Source organism: Notamacropus eugenii, chromosome 3 (genome assembly GCF_028372415.1).
Source record: "Notamacropus eugenii isolate mMacEug1 chromosome 3, mMacEug1.pri_v2, whole genome shotgun sequence".
In the NCBI taxonomy this organism is placed as follows: domain Eukaryota; kingdom Metazoa; phylum Chordata; class Mammalia; order Diprotodontia; family Macropodidae; genus Notamacropus; species Notamacropus eugenii.
Genome location: NC_092874.1, coordinates 13,353,436 through 13,370,928, shown reverse-complemented (window position 1 = coordinate 13,370,928; position 17,493 = coordinate 13,353,436). Strand labels below are relative to the sequence as shown.

Here is a 17,493-nt window from a genome sequence, read left to right as displayed (position 1 = left end):
ATGGATAGAAGATGTCTCAGTTCTCTCTTACAGACAACTCTCCAAGACTTTGAGTGTCAGAGCAGGGCCTAGTCTACACTGGCAGAAAAATTTTTCTCACTAGGAATTTAAAAAAGAATGAAAAGCAAAATCACAAATACTGTAGACTATACTTTTCTTCTTCCCCTCCCCCCATTTTAAGTTTTGAGGTACTTTTTGTATTGGTCTGGCCTCATTCAAGATTAAATAGAGAATTCTTTGAATAATGCATATTTTTATAGCATTTTAGGGTTTTAAATTACTTTGTGTCCAGTATCTCATTTGATTTTCTCAATAATCCTCAAACCTAGATAATATAAGCATCTCCATTCCTATTTGCCAGAAGGGAAAATAGAGGCTGTGAAGTTAGCCTTGATCACTTATGAGCTGAGTGACCTTGAACAAATTACATGCCTTTTGTGGGTTTCAGTTTGCACCTCTGTAAGAGGAGGAGGTTGAAATAAATGAACTCAAAAGTTCCTTCTGTAAATCAGTGATCTTATAACCTGAGAAAGGCTACATGGGAGGACCTGAGACTCCACCCTGGAGCTTCCTGCCTTGGTTTCACTGATTCTTTCTGGGTTCTTTTCTGTCACAGAAAATCAAGGTCAGAATTAGAGTTTCAACTTCCAGCTGTTTCACCTTTCACCCATAGCTTTGTTCATACAACGTCCAACGTCAGGATTTGGAAAACCATGCAGTATAATTGGTGATTAAAACTCCAGGGGGTAGGAAGAGATTTCTGCATCTAAAATGAGCTTTCAAATGGGTATAGGAAGTATAGATTAGGAAAACTGAGCCTCCTAAGTAAAAGCTTATAAATTTCATTGGAAAGTGTATTCTTCATAAAAATACAGACTGGGGAAAAAATGACCAAATTAGACGTTAAAACTGAGGACTTCTATCTCAGTCTCCAGCCAGTGAAAGTGAAATCCCTGTTATTTTCTGTGACCGTCAGCCCTAATCAACCTGTGGTGCCACAAGGTACAATAGCTAAGAAGACAGCTGTCTGGCAATTTTAAAACATTGATGCAGAAAGCATATGTCAGGCTGTTTATACCATCTGCTCTTGCAGTGAATGTCCTAGGAGGCAAGCCCCGCTGCTTCCCGGAGTTCAGTGAGTCAATTATGGAAATCTTCAATGACCTAGAACCTGGAGGGGCAAGGAAAACAATTAAGAAAAGGAAATGGATGTTCTATCCCATCCATATACTCCCCTTTTATTTTCATCTTCTGAAAAGACACATACCATTTGGGGACGCTTAGTATTATGTCGATCATTCTCTTAACCTCCATGCAAGTTCTTGAACTTTGGGGGAAGGGGAATCTGTAGGAGCAAAGTGAATATTTTGAATGGATACCTGATTTCAAGGACAATCAATTAATCAATAAGGATTTATTAATGACCTACTATGTGCTAGGCACTATGCTTATACAAAGAATGAAGCAATTCCCTACTCTCAAGGAGTTTCTATTACAATGATATTAGCAGACAACATTTCTGTAGGACTACCACAGACCACCATGATGCTAACATTTGTACTACCAGGACTACCATGAGGTAGACACTATTGGTTATTTCCCCATTTTACAGGTATGGAAACTGAGCTCCAAGAAGTTCAAAGTGATTTACTTTGCAGTTCTTTTATATCTACTTATAGAGAGACATTTTTCCTTGAGAGAATAATATGTTCTTTGAGGACCCAAACTATCATCCTCAGCGTCTAGCATGGTGTTTAACGTACAATAAGTGCTCAATAAATGTTTTCTTGATGGCTTGTCCAAAGTCACACAATTGGGAAGCAACAGAAGCAGGATTCACATCTAGTTCTTCCTGACTCCAAGTTCCTGCTCTAGCTACTGTTCTCTCCACCAATGAAGAGGGCCACCCACTCAAACCTTCTGAGCTGGTGCAATTCACAGAACTGCCCTTTGGAAGGGAATCACTCAATAAGCCTTTATTAAGTGACCAGTATGGGTCATACATTACCACGGATACTAGGGCATGTGAAGACCAAAACATGAAGGTCCTTACTCTGAAGGAGCTTACATTCTACCTAAAGATCATCTAGGTCAGGAGTCCTTAAACTTTTTCCACTTGTGACCTACTCAGCATTTCTTAAACTGTGGATTATAGCCATCATGATCCATAGTTTAAGACGGGCTGAATAGGTCAAACTCTCACTTTATGGATGAGGAAACTGAGGCCTAGGGAGAAGGGACTTGCCAAGGTGGCAGAGAAGTAGCAGAGCAGATTTGAACCTAAAGCCTCTTCCTTATAATCTTCCTTACAATCTAAAGCTCTTTCCAGTAAGACAAGTCTTGTGTATATCTTCCCATAAATCCTACAGAGATGATATTGTCAATGAGATGGAAGCTTCTGGAATTTGAATAGTAGGTACAAACAGTGACATTATTGTAGCCTCCTTCTCTAAAGTGTGATGTGGTTACAAAACACTTTCCCAGATACGGTCTCATTTGATATTCCCAATAACTCTGTGGGAAAGACAGTATCTATCAGAAGCTCCATTTTATAAGTGAAGATGCTGAGCTCAGCCTTGTCCACTGAACATGTCAGGTTTAGTAAGCTGGCAAGTTGAGGATCTGGGCTTCAGTGGAAGGTCTCCCACATCCATCTCATTAGATGATCCCAGTAGATCCCTTCAGGTACCAAATATCCAATAACCATAAAAGGAGAGGATTGCACTACAACATTGAAAATGTTGCATGAATTTAATTTAATCTTTGATGTAGTAGGTAGCTATCTACTTTCTTCAAATCCTAAATAAGATCCCATCTTTTACAAGATCCCCCCATCTCCCTTAATGATGTCCTTCCCTCTTTTGACTGTCATATATACGCATGTACTTATACATGCGTATATATACATGTATGCAATAAATGTGTATATGTATGTGTATGTATATATGCACACATATGTGTATATATACATATGCACACATGCATATATATACACACACAAATCTATATCTATCTATCTATCTCATGGTGTGCCCACATCAAAGAAGGTGCTATGCTCTAAAAGCAAAGCAGAATTGAAATATCTCAAGAGAAAAACAAGATGCATGAACTCAGAGAATCTACCCCCAAATGTTCATGTGGACCGTTTGTTTCTGACCTGTGGTAGAACATTCTGAGTTCATATTGACTGAATCAGCCACAGTCAGACACACAAAAACTGGACTCTAACATAGTGAAGTCATTTTGGTCCTCTTTGAAAATGAAGGACAACCACCCACCAACACATGCATGCACACACATGTACACATATACATACACACACACACACACACACACACATATATATATATAATATGTTTAAAGTTGGCATGTTGTCTCCCTCGTTTGATTATAAGTTTCTTGAGAGTAGGGACTGCCTCATACCTTTTATTTTATGGCCAGCATTTGGCACAATGCCAGACATACAGTAGGTGTCTAATAAATACTTTTTGACAATTTGACTCAGTATCTCCCTTATCCCTTTTCACACATGCAAGAGAGTCAAGAAGCTGTGACCCTGGCTGCCATTTTCAGAGTAGCCATTTTCTTCCTTCATTCTTTCAGTTCCCCACCTTCACCCTTCAGGAAGTCGATTACTGAAAAGCAACTTTAAAGGTAAAAGATAAGCTCATCAATAAGATGAATAATCACTGTACTTTGATGATGTCCCCTCTATCAACTGCTCGCTATCACAGAAGGGACCACCTCAAAAGTCAATCTCCATGTCCAATGTGACTCATGGGTCTGGAAAAGAGAATGCCAATGTCTTAAGAACTATCTTTTGAATTACTCCCAGAGGTGACCCAGGTGTATTAATAGCCAACACATGTGCAAGGATACTGTCAAATGAGGATTTAAAGGGAAAGACGCTCTATAGATCTTACCTGAAAAATGATTTCTAACGATCTGTATTTGGTTTTCTTTATTGCCTTTTTCAACTTTCTAACCACTGGTGGACTCTCACGCCTGCCTTTGCAGTCTTCTTTTCTTTCTTCCAATTTTCTAGACACTATATTTTTTTGTAAGAGTGTTATTTTGGTGAGTTGTGTTTGTCAAATGATTTATTGAGAACCCTTCTCAGTTTCCTACAGCTTGGTGAAAAGACACTCTTTCTTGTCTGCTGAAATTCTGAACTGGCATGATGCTTGGGAGGAAATGGTCAATAACCATAAAATCACAGACATTTCAGAGCTGGAGGAGACCTAAGGGACCATATCTGAACATGAACACTTCTGCTTAATCCCTCCAAGTTTATTACCCTAAAAATTATTTTAGGTAATGGTCAGTCAGCCTTAGTTTGATGATCTCCATCAGTGAGGGGAGACCTATGTCTCCCAAGATGATCTACTGCACTTCTAGATGGCTCTATTAAACCCAAATTTTTCTTTGATACAAATTTGATATTTTGTATCAAATTTTCTTTGATACGAACAGAAACACCTGTTTCTCTTAGTTCTGTATTTTAGGGCCAACCCACACAAATCTAACACTCCTTCCACATGACAAACCTCCAAGTACTTAAACAGATATCATGTCACCCCAAAATCATCCCCTTTTCTGAACTAAACATCCCCTTTCCTTCAACTGATCCTCATGTCAAGATCTTTAGAGATAAGCATGCTTTTATGTGTTTAAGGCTCCCCAACCAGCTTTTAAACATGACTTTTTTAAAGATGAAAATTTGTAGCAATCACCTTGAAAAGTCAGCACCAAGGAGAGGGCTCAGCTTTGATTTCCTCTTTTCTGGAACCATTTTCTTCCTCTTTGTTTTTCTTTTAATACTACTACTAATAAAAGAAACCTAGAAAATCAAGTTCTGGGATTTGGAACAATATTCTACTGAGTGGAGACTGACACATTAACTCATCCTCCTAGCACACGTACTTACAATGAGCAAGGTATTTATTGAGTGAACAGCAGGAAAAATTGAGATTTATCCTACCAAGAGTAGAGTTGGATTTCCTGGTCATTATACAAATGACTGCAAATATTTCAATGACTTTACAGCAATAAAATCAGACTTCTCAGAGGAAAAACTCTCTATCATGAAAAACTCATGGTCAAAAATGCTTTCCACACGCAAGTTCTCATTAGGTTCTCATTACTGTGTCAGTATTATCTTATAAATGTGTTACATTATATTTACACATCCAGAAATAGTGAGATCCCACAAATGATTCTGCTTTGGGATGACATTGTGTTGATCAAATTAAGTCCAGAATGCTACACAGCATCATCAGTGAAATCCAAGAGTGCACACTTGTTCAGCCTAACCAAAAGAACAACAACCACAAGAAAAACTAGGTAGAAGAATAATCCTGCTGTGCAGACTGTGATATATAATTGGATAAACTATGCACTGATTAAGTTCATTAGCACATATATCTTGGACAGGCACCAGAGATGAGCAGTGGGCTGAACTAAATAGAAAGATGAGATCTAGAAACTATATAGAGCTGTCAATGGTTCCAAACTACTCGACACAAAGATCCAACTTTTAAAAATACCAACTTTCTCCCAGTAATTTCACATGGCTACAACTGTAGGACACCACTGACATGGAACCGCAATCCCTGAGGAGTCAAATGGCAGATGGCCTGAAGGGCAACAGAGAGAAATATTGTTGGCATAAGTAAGTAGTGCATTTCCAAGAATATCTTGCATGAAAGAAGTCAGAGCAAGTGGGGAAAGGAGAGAACAACAGCCAGTTTGTGACATCCCAGCAACTAGAAATCATGTCTTCTAACTCCATTTAAAATCAGGAGTTGCCTCTAAGTGGAACTGCCTAGCAGAAATCATTACTCACCCTGTATGAGCTGAGATTAGGATTTGGGGTCAAGGCAGCCCAACCTGTAGGATCACTGCACCCTAACCATGGGTCAGGCACTGTGCCAAATGCTAGGAATACAAAAACAAAAAGTAAGATAATTCTTGCCCTCACCAAGCTTATTTATGATAGGGGAAAGACAACATATATAAAGAAGTGATGGTCAGGAAAGGGTGTTTGCATCTGAAAATCTATCACCATCCAGTCTGGAGCCTTCTAGAGTAGAGTGGATAGAAAGTAGAATACTAATGTTAACGCTGATGTGCAACTCTTAGGACATCTCCTAATAGACCAGGCAACAGTATATTCAATGTCTAAAATGCCTCGATTCAAAACTTTAAAATAAACTTACTCTTTAAATATTTATATTTGCGATCTAAGTGAATGAAAAGATACTAATTGCTCATGATTAGACTAGCTAAATATAACAAAAAAAAAATTTATTATCACCTAAACTAAACTATTCATTCAATGCTATGCCAATCAAGAAAATCAAACAGTTACATTAGTAGGGTAGGATAAAGTAGTAGCAAAATTCATTTTCAAGAGAAATTATGAAAAAATAAATTTGGGAAAGTGACACCAGAAATGTCCCATATTCAATTATATGATAAAACAGTTATCATCAATACTATTTAGCATTGGTTAAGAAAGGGAGGTAGATCATGAAATAGATTAGTGCATAGTACACAGAAGCAAACAAGCGATGTAGCCTAGTGTTTGATAACTTAAGATTCAGCAATTAGGGTATTAGGGTAACAAAAATCTCTGGGAAAGCAATTGGGCAGAAAGTAAGGATAGACTGATGTTTTACACTATATACTACAACAAACTTTAATAGGTATATTATTTAGATGCAAAATGTGATATCATAAACAAATTAAAGTTATAAAGGAGAAACTACGTGTCTGATTTGTGGAAAGGAGAAGAGTTCATGAATAAACAAGTGACAGAAAAGATCACAGAAAGCAAAATGGTCAATTTTGATGACATAAAATTCAAATTTTAAAAGATTTTTGAACAAACAAAACTAATTTAGCTTAGTCCCTGGCATGTAGTAAGGGTTTAATAAATGGCTGTTCATTTGACAAAAAAATAAATTTAAAATAAAATTCATATCAAATTTGTCTGATAAAGGCCTCATTTCATTTATATATGTATGCATATATGTGTATATTCATATATATTTTATTGATCATATTTATATGAAAAAGAATCATTCTCCAATTGATAAATGTTCAAAGGACATAAATAGATAGTTATGAGAATAAGAAATCCAAACTCTCAATAGCCATATGAATAAAAAATGCTACAAATCAATAACCAGAGAAATGAAAATTAAAACAGCTTAAAGATCTTATGTCATACCCATCAGATGGGCTAAATTGGCCCCCCCAAAAGGAAAATGACAGAGGCAGATGGAATTGTGAGTAAACAGGCCCATTGATACACTACTGGTGAAGCTGTGAATTACATTGATTCAGGTCTTTCAGAAAAGCAATTTGGAACTACACCCCCAAAATTTATTAAATTGTGCATACCCTTTGACCAGCAATAATGCTACTATTAAGACTTATGCCCCGAAGAGATCAAAGATAGATCAAGAAGACACATAAATATTTATAATAGCTCTTCACGGTAGCAAAGAACTGGAAACTAAGACAATGCCACCAAATGAAAAATGGTGAACAAATTCTGGTAAATGAATATAATGGAAAATGACTAAAACTTAAATTATTAAAGAGACAATTTCAGATAAACCTGAGAAGACTTATAGGTACTGATGCAAAGTGAAATGAGCAGAACCAGGAGAACAACTTACACAGTTACAGTGTCACTGTAAAGAAAAATACTTTTGAAAGACTTAAGAACTGATCAATGCAATGACCTTCAATGATTCCAGAGTGCTGGTGATGAAGCAGCTAAGCCACCTCCTGAAATAAAAGTGATGGACTCAAAGGGCAGAATAAGACATACATTTGCAGATATGGCCAATGTACGCATTTGTCTTGCTTAAATATGGTTGTTGATTACAAAGGTTTCGTTCCTGCTCTGTAAGAGCTAACATTTTATGAAAGAGGTAAGTGACCATGATGAAATATAAAATAATCTTAAGGAAAAGATAGTGCTAATAGCTGTAGAAATCACAAGACATTGGATAACGGAGTGGAGGGAGGGGGAAATAGGAAAGTATTTGCCTAGAAACTGACACCAATCCTCCTCCTGTGGTAGAGTCCTGACCTTTGTACTGTATTCATGTCCCAAGGTCCCTGGAGAACACAGAGAACACATCACTATTCAACTTCCTCATCAAGTAAGCAAAGACAATTACATACGTACCTTCCAGCTCATAGATGCCATGGCTTTCTGAATCAGTTTGATTTTCGGCATTGCCAATATCCAGGCTACTTTTTAAATGCTTACTTACTTCCCAGAGTCCTAATGAGAAGGAAAAGTATTTCTGCTCTTCCCATGCTTTGCAAATGGAAAAGACTGGGTCAGAAACAGTTCCATTTTATGTTTTCTAAATTTGAATGACAGCCACCACATTTTTCATGGCCCAAAGGCATCATGCTAGAATCACCTTGATGTATGTGGAGATAGATAAATAGCAGAATAGACAGCATTTATTTTATTTGTGATTCAAAGATTCCCATTATTTGGACAGTAAATGATACTGGACATAAATATTACTTGCCTGCAAAGGGAATGCATTAGTTAATTGCATCTCATTATGACAATCACTTAGAAAACATTCACAATTTCCAATCATTTGCCTTCAAGATAAAAGAATATTTTAAAGAACTTGCAGATGACAGACCTGCTCATTTGTGCCACAGATATACACACACATGCATATGCATATGTATGCATATATACATATACATACAAATATACACATACATATAAGCATACATATGCGTATATGTGTATACACACATATATATGTATGTGTATACACACACACACACACACACATATATACATGGGGGGAACAAAATGGAAAGGTTCCTTTTCCATTTGAAATGTGTCCTTTTCACAGTGATCAATTTTTGTCTCTTAATCATATGACTGAACATGTTTTATCTTTTAATTTGTTTCAACTGCTTGAAATGAACCAGCTGCATAATGGGAAGTCAGCTCACTTTCACCGAGATCCTTATCTTTATTAAATCACTCGTATTACTATACTATATCAACAACTTAATAAACACCCCCAAATACTTATCTGGGCATAGTCAGTTACAGTCATTGAACCAGACAATTTGCTCTTAATTTTCTGAAAAAGATAAAACTATCCTATATCAATTGGGTCACTGGGGAAATTAACTTCTCCACTATCAAATCTGTTTCCACATCCCCGGACCCCCGTGAATTCTTGTAGCTCCTTTGATTCTTTCTTTTCTATAGACACCCTGTGGAACAGCTCAGGGACCTTTCTACTAATTTCACTTTACACATATGAATACAGCGAGGAAGGCAAGCTCTCCCCCCTCCTCCCCTTCCAATGACTTTCAGTTGGCCTTCGCCATACCCCAGAACATTGTCTATGCATTGTTTCATTTTCATCCTGTCTCTGGTTATAACAGTGGTGGCTGGACAAGCAAGTGGCAGATGTCCAGAGCCTGAGTGAAAGGAGGGATGTTGAGGTGGAGTTTGGAATCATAGAATGACTCTCAACCTTTCTTTTGCTTTAATTGGAAAGATCCAAGAGAAACATTTGGAGGAAGTGACTTTCTATTTGTTTCCCATCTTCCTCTCTTGGTTTTCTCCTCATCATGATATCTAAACTCCAGCCATCATCCTCACATGTCTCACACTCCACTACGACCTTAGATTCCACCCTGCCTCTTGTAGGTGAATTTTCACTCATCTTTTGCAGAACCAGTACTCCATGCTGTATCCTAGCAACCTACCATATCTAGCTTCCCTTCAAATATTGTCTTCTATCCATTAGAATATAAGCACCTTGAGAGCAGGAACTGTCTTAGTTGCTTGTATTTGTATCCCCAGTGCTTAGCACAGGACTTGTTTCAGAGTTAGTGCTCTTACATCTAGCTCTATCACACTGGAGTAGTGAAGGTGCCAGAGGGAGGATGATTTCAGAAGCTGAGGGTATGGGTTCAAAATATTCTTTATAGACTCAGCTCTTAACACAGCTGATTGACTGACTGATTGACTAGGACTTAAGACTGAGAGATAGAAGGAATCATAGAAATAATCTTGTCAAACCCACCTGTTTTAGAGATGAGGAAATTGAAATTTAAAGCATATAACTGTCTTGCCTCCATTCTGATAGGCAGCAACAGAAAAAGGAAATGAATTCCAGTATTTTGATTACCAGTCCAATGACCATTCTTACTATGATAATTTAGCTTTCTGAAACCTGTTAGGTTACTCCCATGTAAGGCTGGCCTCAGGGGAAGAAATTGGACAGGAGAATCTTTTCAGTTCTCCAATCCGAGGTCTTACTGGAAAGAGTAACATGGGTTAAGACCTGGAAGGGATCTCAGAGGTTGCCTAGTCAAACCCTCTCATTTTACATATGGGGAAACTGATCCCCATAAGGTATATAGGATTTGCCTAAAGTTACATGGGTAGAAAATAATAGAGCCGGGATTGGAATCCAACAGTCATTCACTGAACTAACTTTCCCTTTTGTGGTTGGGGTTAGCTTCTGCTCCATTTCATGCATTTCACCAGTTTCCTCTCAAGATAATGAGCTCTACATAACCCACGAGTCCTCATTCTTTAGCGAAAGAAGGCTAAACCTTGAATTAACTTATATTTATTTATTTACATGCGTACTGCATTTCCAAGTGAAGTATAGGATCTTTGAAAGCAGAGACACACTTTTATTTTTTTTTTCTGTGTAATCCCCTTGCCCTGTACCACATTTGAGAAGAGTGAGCACTGCTGGCTAGATTGGACTGGATTATAATCTCACTGTCAAGGGGAAGGAGTCATCTCAACATGAACCCAGTACAGGCCCCAAACTACAAGCTTTTCTGGGCTCAGAGACTAAGACCCAAGAAAAAAACAGATCTGTGATCTAGTCAAGCTGGCTTCCCTAAACCATAGCTTTATATTCCTGGCTCATCTGGCCGCCTTTTCCAAATTGGAACTCTCTTAGGAGGTCATTGTCTGCAGTAATTGTAAGCAAGCGAAGGCTCTTACATATTTTCTTTTAAAAGAGCATGGCATGTTGGCGCAGCAATGGAGATCTATATCAGGTAAATAGTTAACAAAGAGATTTCTTCCATATAATAGCAGAATAAGACATCTTTTTTTCTCATTAAGAAAACTCTAAAACATTTCAATAAGAAGAAACAAAAAGGAGGATTGTTTATGAAACTATGAATTTTATTATGTAGTTTAATGTGTGTTCAATTAAATGAGAAGTAACAGTGCATAGACAGCCAGCCTCAGAGTCAAGAAACTCTGGGTTCAAATCCTGTCTCTTCCACATAAGAATTGTGGGATTCTGGGCAACTGGACTGACCTCTTAGCTCACTAGGCGTTCTTCTAATACTCAAAATTACAGAGAAAGTGGTGATGTGCCATAGTGGAGAGAATTTCTGACCAAGAGCAGCTCTCAAACCCCAAGAAACAGAGGTCCAGCTATGCATGCATGCATGCATGTATAAACATGTGTACATATAGAAACACACAGTATGTGTGTGCATGTGTGTATACACATGTGTGCCCATATATACATATACATGCCATATATACACATATATGTATACATACACACATATGTTCACATGTACCCTAAGATACTTAATGGCTGTGTGACCTTGGGCAAATCATTTAACCTCTGCCTAGTAGGCAACTAGGGGCTCAGTGGATAGAATGCTAGGCATAGAGTCATGAAGACCTGAGTTGAAATCTGCCCTCAGAAACTTAGTAGCTGTGTGACCCTGGGCAAATCACTTAACACTGTTTGCCTCAATTTCCTCATCTGTAAAATGAACTGGAGAAGCAAATGGCAAACCACTCCAGTATTTTTGCTAAGAAAACCTCAAATGAGGTCATAAAGAGGTAGACATGACTGAACAATGACAAACTTTTATATATAATGCTTTTAAGGTTAGCAAAATGATATTTTTAGACCCATTTTAGATTTAAGGAAACTGAGGCAGATAAAAGTAAAGTAATTTGACAAAAGTCATATAGTTAGTAACTGTCTAAATCTGGATTTGAACTCAGGTCTTCTGGACCCCAAGTCTAGCATCCATATATGTCTACACATATCTCTATACCTATACATATCATATGTATGTGCATCAATTTAACCAAGTAATAGCAAAATGTTTATTTATATCCCCTTCTGACTTCTTGTTTTGGGCTGGGGTTTTTTGAATGTTTTCCAATGCCGCTCTTTCCCTTTTGTTTAGCATCTCCATCACTACCCCCTAATTCACTTCCTTCGCCATAGAAATCTTCCCTTGTAACCAAAAGTGAAGTCAAACAAAGCACAGTCACACATGGGCAGTGACTAGAAATGTATGCCCTGCTTGGCACTTCCAGTCCCCCACTTCTGTGAGGCAGGACCCCACTTCATCACCAGTGTTCTGAAGTCAATACTAGACACTGTCTGAACTGCATCTTATCACAGGTTCTCTACCAAACTAGCCCACTTCCTTATCTAGGTGTATTGCCCCTGGGGCTGCCTTTCATGGTATGCCATGCTCAAAATTCAAAAATGTATCATAATAAAAAGACAGTTCACCTGCACATAGACTCCTGTATTTGCCTATCTCAATTCATCCTCACAGGAATCATGTGCTATCCTTGGTTCCATTTTAGAGATGATGCCACTGAGGCTTAGACTCATGAAATAACTGAGCCAGCTTGTTAATGTCTGGGGGAAGGAGGTGGGACTTAAAGCTAGGTCTTCCTGACTTCCTGTGTAGTCCCCTACTTCTCCCTTGCTCTTTGTATGTCCTGCATTAGCCTGGCTGATGTGTAAAGGAAAGTGGATTTGTAGGGAGCTCACGAAAAGGAGGGCAGAATTAGTGTTTTCTCTTTCGGTCGCTTTGCTTTGCTTGTGTTATTCAGTGCTGATGGCTTTTTCCAACTGTTCACACAGGTCTAAAATAACACCACAAAGCACTGCTTTCACTAGACACTTTTCTTCTACGAAACAGCAGAAGCAAAGAAAAGCAAACTTTACATCCACACATGTGTACATGAAATAATCCGACTTGAATTATGAGCTAATATTGAGATATGACTTTGACATTTTGCTTTGAAATTCTTTGCACCCTGTTTCATGGTTTGCAATTTCACCATTTAAGCTATTAGCACTATCAACTGCTCAATAGAAGGTTCCGTCTTGTCACATGTTGCTTACTTAGTGGCAAACAATACGAATGAAATTTATCTGCAGGAAAGCTATAAAAAAGCACGGAATAAATTTCTCTTTCCTCAAGCAAGCCTGCCCCCTCCAAACTGTCTTTGCCTTCTGAAGTACATGCGTATATGCTACTGAGGTTCAAACTCAGTATTTCTCCCACTAAGCTTTTCTTGTCACAGAAACTACAGGTGGTATCAGTAGATAGGATTGAGGTATCGTAGAAAGCTGAGAATAAACCAATAAGAAATCACAGTGCAATTGAATGTGACTTTGGGTAGCATAAGAAATAACCTATAACCTCTCTTTTCTCAAGTATGTTCTTCTGTGGATCATAAATTTAGAGCTAGAAAGAGGTTCGGAATTTATTCAGTTCAAAGCTTATTTTACAGATGAGGAAATTGAGGTCAAAGAAATGGGGATGACTTGATCGATGGCCTATAGGTAATGAGTGGCAGTGTCAGGATTTGAACGCAGTCTCCAACTCCAAATACAGCCTTCTTTCCTCTGCTCCAGGCTGCTTTCGATCTGAGCTCATCCAAGGGATGAAACTTCTGCCCTAGAACAGCTGTGCAGGGAACTTTTTCCAAGAGTTAAAGAGACAGCTCAGGGATGCCACTAAGGCGGGTACGAGTGGGCAGGCTTAGACATGGGAACAAAGCATAAGAAAACTCAATGAAGAACTTCAGGCAGCTGTTCTATGGCAGGACTGAACACTCCAAGCCCCCATGTTCAGGGGGTAGTTGAGGTTAGCTATAGGATTAGGTAATCTATCTTTAGATAGGCATTTGTTCTGATGACTTTGTAATGGTTTTATCAGATGTGGCTATGTCGTGTGGGGGAGGAGTTTAATCCACAATTTAAAGTAGATAGGTTTAAAGTTACATAACTTCCCCTTCCCCTCTCCTTCAAATATGGGTTTTGTTCAATGTCTTCTTTGGTCTTTTAAATATGGTTTAGGATGCTGATAGGAAACCAAGAAAATGGATGAAAAAACACATTTTTGTCACAAATCATGCATTTCATCAAGAGTTATAATGAGCACAGGGTAACTGGAGCTTAGATCACCATCATTAACATGAGAGGGGATGAGCTTTCCAGAGGTGGATGAGAGTTATTGTGCCTTGAATTGAACTCATTCCCACCATCACACCTCATCTCAAATTCCTCTGCTCTCCCATACCACCATTTAAACCAGCTTCCCTTTCTCATTGCCTTGATGAGGCTCCCCAGGGCTGCCTCTTACTCTCCTGTTCCCAGAAAATAGGGATTATACTCTCTGGGCTGAGAATGGGCTACCCACTCTTCCCACATGAATGCCCCTGGGGTCACACTCTAATCCACCCTGTTACTCTCTCCTTCTGCTGAATGGTGTTGCCCCAAGTACGAGCATCTTAGCTTTGGCTCTAATTCTATCTCTGCTGTTATCTGTGCACCAGCATTGAGAGATGCTAGGAAAAGTTTGTATTTACGAGAGGTATCTTTTTATACTTGTCAATACTTTAGTGAATCTGTGACTTTGGCGATGTGATTAACTTCAGTGCTGAGACTGCAGCTCATTCGTTCCTTCACATTCTGGGCAGTCCTGTTAGAGATATGAGACATACTCACTGAGCAGAGGGTCTTCTTCTGAGACTGTAGTTAAAGGGGTTTCAGAAGGGGCAATCCAAGTGAAGTAACCTCAACTCTGGCTATGTCAATGACAGCCACTCAGAAGAAATGCTGCTCAAGATTTTAATGCCATCTTGCTAATTGGTACACAAGAATATTGATCCGGTTTATTGGTTATTGCAAGACTAAGTAACAAATTGAACATATTTGAACCATTGTCCCTCAATTTACCTTAATTTCCCAATGTAACACATAGCTACACAAAGAAAAACCAAAAATGGTTCCTGCCTTCATGAATTTTATATTTAAATGTTGAAGGAAGCAAGTATACACAACATAAATTGAGAGAAGATACAAGATAACATTAGGGGGATGGCACGAACAGCTAAGAGGCCCAGGAAGAGTCTTCTGTGGAAGGTTTGATTTAGGCCAAGATTTGAAGGATGCTAGGGATTCTGAGAAGCAGAAGTGAAGGAGAGCTTTCCAGGCATGGTAAACAACGAGCATAAAGACACAAAGGTGGGCAACAGAGTATCGTAAGGGATAGTGAGGAGGTCAATATGACAACAGTGCCATCGAGTTTATAAAGGGAGTAAGTAAGCAAACTGGAAAGATAAGAAGACAGTTTGTGAAGACCTTTAAATGACAAACTAAGGACTTTACATTTGACTCTGAAAGTAGTAGGGATCCACTGGAATTTATTATTGAGTCAAGTGGTGAAATGGTCACAGGTATTTTGGAAGATAGTCTTTGAGAGTTGTAGCTGAAAACTTCCCCAAGACCAACCTCATGATGAACATCTCCATCTTTGAAAAGGATGGTCTTTGAGGAAATTTGAGTCAAGTTTGGTGAGACTTGTCCAAGTTGACATTATGTTGGAATATCCTTTCAGAATCCAGAGTCATCTCTAGGTGATGGCAAAGGAATGGAAATAAGATTTCAGTGGTGGGAAGTTAGTTATAACTTTAAACCTCTTTGGGCCTCAGTTTCCTCATTTTTAGATGGAGGAGTAGATTACTAGTTCAACCTCAAGGATCCATTTCATTCTATACTTCCATGATTCTGTGATCTATGACTCTAAAGCTGGTCATTTCTATTTTACTGTCTCTAAAGCTGTAATCTTGCCCTATTGCCACCCCCCAACTATGAGATTTGGGGTTGAAAAGTATAATTCTTCAAGTTTATCATTTAACTTTTCAAAGTAACAGTGTAAAGATAGATTATTCAATCCTACAGATAACCCTAAATTTTCCTCCCCTAAGGCTCAGAATTTTAGTGCCACAGATATTTCTTTTAGCTTACTTATCTCTGCTACACAGTAACAACAACAGAAAATAGTCCTAAATGCTTCCCAGCCACATATCACTGACATTTTCTGGGGAAGGGCTGAGAACTTAGCCAAAGGACACCCACTCAGTCACAGTGAATACTCTTGGCTGGTTGTTCCCCTGTGTAGCTGCAGGGAGAGAAGAATAAAGATGCTCTCCTCAGTAAGGGAGCATTTCCCTTCTGAGTATATTCAGGAAGGAGGTAGGACTCAATAAGTGATACATGCTTCCAATAGAGAAAAACCAACTCTTTCTGTAAATAATGTATTTCAAATGCTACTGGGACATCTCTATTTAAAGGTGAGTACAGAAAAGCTTGGAAAGAATTCGAGAAGCTGAGGCAAAGTGAAGTCAGCAGAAGGAGAAAAACAGTATTTGTAATTACAACAATGGATATGGAAAGAATTACATTGGCAACAAAGCCTTGACTAACTGATGCAGAGTCAAGTAAGGAGAACCAGGAGAACATTTTATGTAATGATAACACCGTAAAGAAAAACAACTTTTAACGTGGTCTATCTTCAAGCAATGAAATGAACAATGAAGATTCCAGAGGACTAAGGATGCACCCTGTTGCCCACCTCCTGACAGAGAGCAAGATGCAGAAGGAGACACACGCTTCTGAGCACTGCTGATGGGGGGATTTGTTTTGCTTGTCTCTGCATATTTCTTTACAAAGGTTTTATTCTTTTTTTTCTAATTTATGGAGGAAGGTAGTAGGGATGATAGTCTAGGGATAGAGGTGCTAAAAATAGAAACAACCCATATAAACTCTGAGGAATCTTCTCTCAATTTCCAATCATATTGATGATATGGGTCTCATGAGCTTGTCTACCTCTTCTTCTCCTGCTCCTAAGGATAGCCTTAAAAAAGCACGGCTAATAATCTAATGTCATTAGCTTGGGCCCCCACTGGCATACTTCTCCCAAAGTTATCATTTGAAAATAATCTTGTTAGTGAGACTTAAGTAGCTTTTACAAAAAGGTATTGTACAGAAAAGGTATTGTACAGTTGGTACAAAAGATCCCTCCCCCAAAAGTCTGATGAACTAAACCACAAGCACACACAGAAATTACAGGAAAAATGAACTCAAACTTAGACACCACATGCGACAAAGTTGCTGGTTGTTGAAAGTTTTTTCCTTCTTTTTGAGGTGATCTAGAAGTTCTGCTTAAACATGATATGTCTGTGTCCAGGCTGTCCTTGCTTTGATGAAGGCAATGCTCTCAATTTATCCAAGGATGTGGATGGGAGAACTGGATGCCCAACATTCTATGGACATTCGAGAACCCTCAAGATCCTCCTCCACAAAAATAGGCTGAGGGAGA

General features: G+C 38.5%; 1 long non-coding RNA gene across 1 annotated transcript in view; it reads right to left on the bottom strand.

Moving 5' to 3' along the window:
• Positions 1 to 843: 843 nt before the first annotated feature.
• The window catches only part of LOC140531068 (uncharacterized), a 36,501-nt gene continuing 19,851 nt past the window's right edge, over positions 844 to 17,493 (bottom strand). The window contains exons 2-3 of the long non-coding RNA XR_011976257.1: positions 1,268 to 1,345; positions 844 to 1,171 (exon numbers count right to left, since the gene is read on the bottom strand). This is a non-coding gene — a long non-coding RNA (uncharacterized lncRNA). The remainder of the gene's footprint in view (positions 1,172 to 1,267; positions 1,346 to 17,493) is intronic.